The sequence below is a fragment of the Lithobates pipiens genome, unplaced genomic scaffold, assembly GCF_037356315.1.
Source record: "Lithobates pipiens isolate NorthernLeopardFrog02 unplaced genomic scaffold, aLitPip1_a1.2 Scaffold_28, whole genome shotgun sequence".
NCBI classification, from domain to species: Eukaryota; Metazoa; Chordata; class Amphibia; order Anura; family Ranidae; genus Lithobates; species Lithobates pipiens.
In genome coordinates, this window is record NW_027507789.1 from 166,622,758 (window position 1) to 166,630,257 (window position 7,500).

General features: G+C 45.9%; 6 non-coding genes across 6 annotated transcripts in view; all 6 read right to left on the reverse strand.

Annotated features, from left to right (window-relative positions):
• Position 1, reverse strand: part of TRNAL-CAG (transfer RNA leucine (anticodon CAG)) — an 83-nt gene extending 82 nt beyond the window's left edge. Inside the window, exon 1 of the tRNA in view lies at position 1. This exon is cut by the window's left edge and continues 82 nt beyond it. This is a non-coding gene — a tRNA (tRNA-Leu).
• A 1,443-nt stretch (positions 2 to 1,444) lies between these two features.
• Positions 1,445 to 1,527, reverse strand: TRNAL-CAG (transfer RNA leucine (anticodon CAG)). The gene has a single exon. It is a non-coding gene; the product is annotated as a tRNA-Leu (tRNA).
• Positions 1,528 to 2,970: 1,443 nt separating this feature from the next.
• Positions 2,971 to 3,053, reverse strand: TRNAL-CAG (transfer RNA leucine (anticodon CAG)). Its single transcript has one exon. It is a non-coding gene; the product is annotated as a tRNA-Leu (tRNA).
• Positions 3,054 to 4,496: 1,443 nt separating this feature from the next.
• Positions 4,497 to 4,579, reverse strand: TRNAL-CAG (transfer RNA leucine (anticodon CAG)). The gene has a single exon. It is a non-coding gene; the product is annotated as a tRNA-Leu (tRNA).
• Positions 4,580 to 6,022: 1,443 nt separating this feature from the next.
• Positions 6,023 to 6,105, reverse strand: TRNAL-CAG (transfer RNA leucine (anticodon CAG)). Its single transcript has one exon. It is a non-coding gene; the product is annotated as a tRNA-Leu (tRNA).
• Positions 6,106 to 7,377: 1,272 nt separating this feature from the next.
• TRNAT-UGU (transfer RNA threonine (anticodon UGU)) lies at positions 7,378 to 7,450 on the reverse strand. Its single transcript has one exon. It is a non-coding gene; the product is annotated as a tRNA-Thr (tRNA).
• Between the last annotated feature and the right edge of the window lie 50 nt (positions 7,451 to 7,500).

The window sequence follows — 7,500 nt, forward strand, 5'->3', positions numbered from 1 at the left end:
CCTGTGATGCTTGGGGTTCGGTGAGACCGACGACGCTCACAGGTTGATCTAATGTGCCCGTAAAATAAATCCGCTGAAGGTTACTTGATGGAGAAATTGCGATACCGACGACGCTCACAGGTTGATCTAATGTGCCCGTAAAATAAATCCGCTGAAGGTTACTTGATGGAGAAATTGCGATAGAAGCAGCTTTACCCTTGTCACCATTCATTGCTACCCTCATTATTTCCAAAGCGTTGGAAGGAAACAACAAAGCCGGATGTTAAAAGTGCAAAGTAGTGATTTAATAAAAAGACACGCAGAAAGCAAGCGTTTTGCTGTCAACAAGAGATGGCCGTTTGCTTCGAGTGCACTTTTCCTTGGATGCAGAATTAGAAAGTGGGTGTTTCTAGTAGATATTGTCTAATTCAAGAACTCCAGAAAGTCAAGTCATCCTAACGTTTTGATTTCATTATCTAGAGGCCTTCAAACATTTCCACCCTAACGTGCCCTTGGGGAAAATTTTTTATTACGCTGCTATGTGAGATACAGTCACCAAGCCTTGCAGGTAGGCCCCAGCGAGATTCGAACTCGCGACCCCTGATTTACAAGACCAGTGCTCTAACCCCTGAGCTCTGGAGCCCTTTATGCTTGGTTCCAAGACAAGTTATTTTTTGTCCTAGACGTTGAGCGGTAGTGGAGCTAGAGAATGTGAATGCATGCAAAGAAAAGCTTAAAAGCTGTCAGAAGTGGGATTCGAACCCACGCCTCCAGGGGGGACTGCGACCTGAACGCAGCGCCTTAGACCGCTCGGCCATCCTGACCTGTGATGCTTGGGGTTCGGTGAGACCGACGACGCTCACAGGTTGATCTAATGTGCCCGTAAAATAAATCCGCTGAAGGTTACTTGATGGAGAAATTGCGATAGAAGCAGCTTTACCCTTGTCACCATTCATTGCTACCCTCATTATTTCCAAAGCGTTGGATGGAAACAACAAAGCCGGATGTTAAAAGTGCAAAGTAGTGATTTAATAGAAAGACACGCAGAAAGCAAGCGTTTTGCTGTCAACAAGAGATGGCAGTTTGCTTCGAGTGCACTTTTCCTTGGATGCAGAATTAGAAAGTGGGTGTTTCTAGTAGATATTGTCTAATTCAAGAACTCCGGAAAGTCAAGTCATCCTAACGTTTTGATTTCATTATCTAGAGGCCTTCAAACATTTCCACCCTAACGTGCCCTTGGGGAAAAATTCTTATTACGCTGCTATGTGAGATACAGTCACCAAGCCTTGCAGGTAGGCCCCAGCGAGGTTTGAACTCGCGACCCCTGGTTTACAAGACAAGTGCTCTAACCCCTGAGCTATGGAGCCCTTTATGCTTGGTTCCAAGACAAGTTATTTTTTGTCCTAGACGTTGAGCGGTAGTGGAGCTAGAGAATGTGAATGCATGCAAAGAAAAGCTTAAAAGCTGTCAGAAGTGGGATTCGAACCCACGCCTCCAGGGGAGACTGCGACCTGAACGCAGCGCCTTAGACCGCTCGGCCATCCTGACCTGTGATGCTTGGGGTTCGGTGAGACCGACGACGCTCACAGGTTGATCTAATGTGCCCGTAAAATAAATCCGCTGAAGGTTACTTGATGGAGAAATTGCGATACCGACGACGCTCACAGGTTGATCTAATGTGCCCGTAAAATAAATCCGCTGAAGGTTACTTGATGGAGAAATTGCGATAGAAGCAGCTTTACCCTTGTCACCATTCATTGCTACCCTCATTATTTCCAAAGCGTTGGAAGGAAACAACAAAGCCGGATGTTAAAAGTGCAAAGTAGTGATTTAATAAAAAGACACGCAGAAAGCAAGCGTTTTGCTGTCAACAAGAGATGGCCGTTTGCTTCGAGTGCACTTTTCCTTGGATGCAGAATTAGAAAGTGGGTGTTTCTAGTAGATATTGTCTAATTCAAGAACTCCAGAAAGTCAAGTCATCCTAACGTTTTGATTTCATTATCTAGAGGCCTTCAAACATTTCCACCCTAACGTGCCCTTGGGGAAAATTTTTTATTACGCTGCTATGTGAGATACAGTCACCAAGCCTTGCAGGTAGGCCCCAGCGAGATTCGAACTCGCGACCCCTGATTTACAAGACCAGTGCTCTAACCCCTGAGCTCTGGAGCCCTTTATGCTTGGTTCCAAGACAAGTTATTTTTTGTCCTAGACGTTGAGCGGTAGTGGAGCTAGAGAATGTGAATGCATGCAAAGAAAAGCTTAAAAGCTGTCAGAAGTGGGATTCGAACCCACGCCTCCAGGGGGGACTGCGACCTGAACGCAGCGCCTTAGACCGCTCGGCCATCCTGACCTGTGATGCTTGGGGTTCGGTGAGACCGACGACGCTCACAGGTTGATCTAATGTGCCCGTAAAATAAATCCGCTGAAGGTTACTTGATGGAGAAATTGCGATAGAAGCAGCTTTACCCTTGTCACCATTCATTGCTACCCTCATTATTTCCAAAGCGTTGGATGGAAACAACAAAGCCGGATGTTAAAAGTGCAAAGTAGTGATTTAATAGAAAGACACGCAGAAAGCAAGCGTTTTGCTGTCAACAAGAGATGGCAGTTTGCTTCGAGTGCACTTTTCCTTGGATGCAGAATTAGAAAGTGGGTGTTTCTAGTAGATATTGTCTAATTCAAGAACTCCGGAAAGTCAAGTCATCCTAACGTTTTGATTTCATTATCTAGAGGCCTTCAAACATTTCCACCCTAACGTGCCCTTGGGGAAAAATTCTTATTACGCTGCTATGTGAGATACAGTCACCAAGCCTTGCAGGTAGGCCCCAGCGAGGTTTGAACTCGCGACCCCTGGTTTACAAGACAAGTGCTCTAACCCCTGAGCTATGGAGCCCTTTATGCTTGGTTCCAAGACAAGTTATTTTTTGTCCTAGACGTTGAGCGGTAGTGGAGCTAGAGAATGTGAATGCATGCAAAGAAAAGCTTAAAAGCTGTCAGAAGTGGGATTCGAACCCACGCCTCCAGGGGAGACTGCGACCTGAACGCAGCGCCTTAGACCGCTCGGCCATCCTGACCTGTGATGCTTGGGGTTCGGTGAGACCGACGACGCTCACAGGTTGATCTAATGTGCCCGTAAAATAAATCCGCTGAAGGTTACTTGATGGAGAAATTGCGATACCGACGACGCTCACAGGTTGATCTAATGTGCCCGTAAAATAAATCCGCTGAAGGTTACTTGATGGAGAAATTGCGATAGAAGCAGCTTTACCCTTGTCACCATTCATTGCTACCCTCATTATTTCCAAAGCGTTGGAAGGAAACAACAAAGCCGGATGTTAAAAGTGCAAAGTAGTGATTTAATAAAAAGACACGCAGAAAGCAAGCGTTTTGCTGTCAACAAGAGATGGCCGTTTGCTTCGAGTGCACTTTTCCTTGGATGCAGAATTAGAAAGTGGGTGTTTCTAGTAGATATTGTCTAATTCAAGAACTCCAGAAAGTCAAGTCATCCTAACGTTTTGATTTCATTATCTAGAGGCCTTCAAACATTTCCACCCTAACGTGCCCTTGGGGAAAATTTTTTATTACGCTGCTATGTGAGATACAGTCACCAAGCCTTGCAGGTAGGCCCCAGCGAGATTCGAACTCGCGACCCCTGATTTACAAGACCAGTGCTCTAACCCCTGAGCTCTGGAGCCCTTTATGCTTGGTTCCAAGACAAGTTATTTTTTGTCCTAGACGTTGAGCGGTAGTGGAGCTAGAGAATGTGAATGCATGCAAAGAAAAGCTTAAAAGCTGTCAGAAGTGGGATTCGAACCCACGCCTCCAGGGGGGACTGTGACCTGAACGCAGCGCCTTAGACCGCTCGGCCATCCTGACCTGTGATGCTTGGGGTTCGGTGAGACCGACGACGCTCACAGGTTGATCTAATGTGCCCGTAAAATAAATCCGCTGAAGGTTACTTGATGGAGAAATTGCGATAGAAGCAGCTTTACCCTTGTCACCATTCATTGCTACCCTCATTATTTCCAAAGCGTTGGATGGAAACAACAAAGCCGGATGTTAAAAGTGCAAAGTAGTGATTTAATAGAAAGACACGCAGAAAGCAAGCGTTTTGCTGTCAACAAGAGATGGCAGTTTGCTTCGAGTGCACTTTTCCTTGGATGCAGAATTAGAAAGTGGGTGTTTCTAGTAGATATTGTCTAATTCAAGAACTCCGGAAAGTCAAGTCATCCTAACGTTTTGATTTCATTATCTAGAGGCCTTCAAACATTTCCACCCTAACGTGCCCTTGGGGAAAAATTCTTATTACGCTGCTATGTGAGATACAGTCACCAAGCCTTGCAGGTAGGCCCCAGCGAGGTTTGAACTCGCGACCCCTGGTTTACAAGACAAGTGCTCTAACCCCTGAGCTATGGAGCCCTTTATGCTTGGTTCCAAGACAAGTTATTTTTTGTCCTAGACGTTGAGCGGTAGTGGAGCTAGAGAATTTGAATGCATGCAAAGAAAAGCTTAAAAGCTGTCAGAAGTGGGATTCGAACCCACGCCTCCAGGGGAGACTGCGACCTGAACGCAGCGCCTTAGACCGCTCGGCCATCCTGACCTGTGATGCTTGGGGTTCGGTGAGACCGACGACGCTCACAGGTTGATCTAATGTGCCCGTAAAATAAATCCGCTGAAGGTTACTTGATGGAGAAATTGCGATACCGACGACGCTCACAGGTTGATCTAATGTGCCCGTAAAATAAATCCGCTGAAGGTTACTTGATGGAGAAATTGCGATAGAAGCAGCTTTACCCTTGTCACCATTCATTGCTACCCTCATTATTTCCAAAGCGTTGGAAGGAAACAACAAAGCCGGATGTTAAAAGTGCAAAGTAGTGATTTAATAAAAAGACACGCAGAAAGCAAGCGTTTTGCTGTCAACAAGAGATGGCCGTTTGCTTCGAGTGCACTTTTCCTTGGATGCAGAATTAGAAAGTGGGTGTTTCTAGTAGATATTGTCTAATTCAAGAACTCCAGAAAGTCAAGTCATCCTAACGTTTTGATTTCATTATCTAGAGGCCTTCAAACATTTCCACCCTAACGTGCCCTTGGGGAAAATTTTTTATTACGCTGCTATGTGAGATACAGTCACCAAGCCTTGCAGGTAGGCCCCAGCGAGATTCGAACTCGCGACCCCTGATTTACAAGACCAGTGCTCTAACCCCTGAGCTCTGGAGCCCTTTATGCTTGGTTCCAAGACAAGTTATTTTTTGTCCTAGACGTTGAGCGGTAGTGGAGCTAGAGAATGTGAATGCATGCAAAGAAAAGCTTAAAAGCTGTCAGAAGTGGGATTCGAACCCACGCCTCCAGGGGGGACTGCGACCTGAACGCAGCGCCTTAGACCGCTCGGCCATCCTGACCTGTGATGCTTGGGGTTCGGTGAGACCGACGACGCTCACAGGTTGATCTAATGTGCCCGTAAAATAAATCCGCTGAAGGTTACTTGATGGAGAAATTGCGATAGAAGCAGCTTTACCCTTGTCACCATTCATTGCTACCCTCATTATTTCCAAAGCGTTGGATGGAAACAACAAAGCCGGATGTTAAAAGTGCAAAGTAGTGATTTAATAGAAAGACACGCAGAAAGCAAGCGTTTTGCTGTCAACAAGAGATGGCAGTTTGCTTCGAGTGCACTTTTCCTTGGATGCAGAATTAGAAAGTGGGTGTTTCTAGTAGATATTGTCTAATTCAAGAACTCCGGAAAGTCAAGTCATCCTAACGTTTTGATTTCATTATCTAGAGGCCTTCAAACATTTCCACCCTAACGTGCCCTTGGGGAAAAATTCTTATTACGCTGCTATGTGAGATACAGTCACCAAGCCTTGCAGGTAGGCCCCAGCGAGGTTTGAACTCGCGACCCCTGGTTTACAAGACAAGTGCTCTAACCCCTGAGCTATGGAGCCCTTTATGCTTGGTTCCAAGACAAGTTATTTTTTGTCCTAGACGTTGAGCGGTAGTGGAGCTAGAGAATGTGAATGCATGCAAAGAAAAGCTTAAAAGCTGTCAGAAGTGGGATTCGAACCCACGCCTCCAGGGGAGACTGCGACCTGAACGCAGCGCCTTAGACCGCTCGGCCATCCTGACCTGTGATGCTTGGGGTTCGGTGAGACCGACGACGCTCACAGGTTGATCTAATGTGCCCGTAAAATAAATCCGCTGAAGGTTACTTGATGGAGAAATTGCGATACCGACGACGCTCACAGGTTGATCTAATGTGCCCGTAAAATAAATCCGCTGAAGGTTACTTGATGGAGAAATTGCGATAGAAGCAGCTTTACCCTTGTCACCATTCATTGCTACCCTCATTATTTCCAAAGCGTTGGAAGGAAACAACAAAGCCGGATGTTAAAAGTGCAAAGTAGTGATTTAATAAAAAGACACGCAGAAAGCAAGCGTTTTGCTGTCAACAAGAGATGGCCGTTTGCTTCGAGTGCACTTTTCCTTGGATGCAGAATTAGAAAGTGGGTGTTTCTAGTAGATATTGTCTAATTCAAGAACTCCAGAAAGTCAAGTCATCCTAACGTTTTGATTTCATTATCTAGAGGCCTTCAAACATTTCCACCCTAACGTGCCCTTGGGGAAAAATTTTTATTACGCTGCTATGTGAGATACAGTCACCAAGCCTTGCAGGTAGGCCCCAGCGAGATTCGAACTCGCGACCCCTGATTTACAAGACCAGTGCTCTAACCCCTGAGCTCTGGAGCCCTTTATGCTTGGTTCCAAGACAAGTTATTTTTTGTCCTAGACGTTGAGCGGTAGTGGAGCTAGAGAATGTGAATGCATGCAAAGAAAAGCTTAAAAGCTGTCAGAAGTGGGATTCGAACCCACGCCTCCAGGGGGGACTGCGACCTGAACGCAGCGCCTTAGACCGCTCGGCCATCCTGACCTGTGATGCTTGGGGTTCGGTGAGACCGACGACGCTCACAGGTTGATCTAATGTGCCCGTAAAATAAATCCGCTGAAGGTTACTTGATGGAGAAATTGCGATAGAAGCAGCTTTACCCTTGTCACCATTCATTGCTACCCTCATTATTTCCAAAGCGTTGGATGGAAACAACAAAGCCGGATGTTAAAAGTGCAAAGTAGTGATTTAATAGAAAGACACGCAGAAAGCAAGCGTTTTGCTGTCAACAAGAGATGGCCGTTTGCTTCGAGTGCACTTTTCCTTGGATGCAGAATTAGAAAGTGGGTGTTTCTAGTAGATATTGTCTAATTCAAGAACTCCGGAAAGTCAAGTCATCCTAACGTTTTGATTTCATTATCTAGAGGCCTTCAAACATTTCCACCCTAACGTGCCCTTGGGGAAAAATTCTTATTACGCTGCTATGTGAGATACAGTCACCAAGCCTTGCAGGTAGGCCCCAGCGAGATTTGAACTCGCGACCCCTGGTTTACAAGACCAGTGCTCTAACCCCTGAGCTATGGAGCCCTTTATGCTTGGTTCCAAGACAAGTTATTTTTTGTCCTAGACGTTGAGCG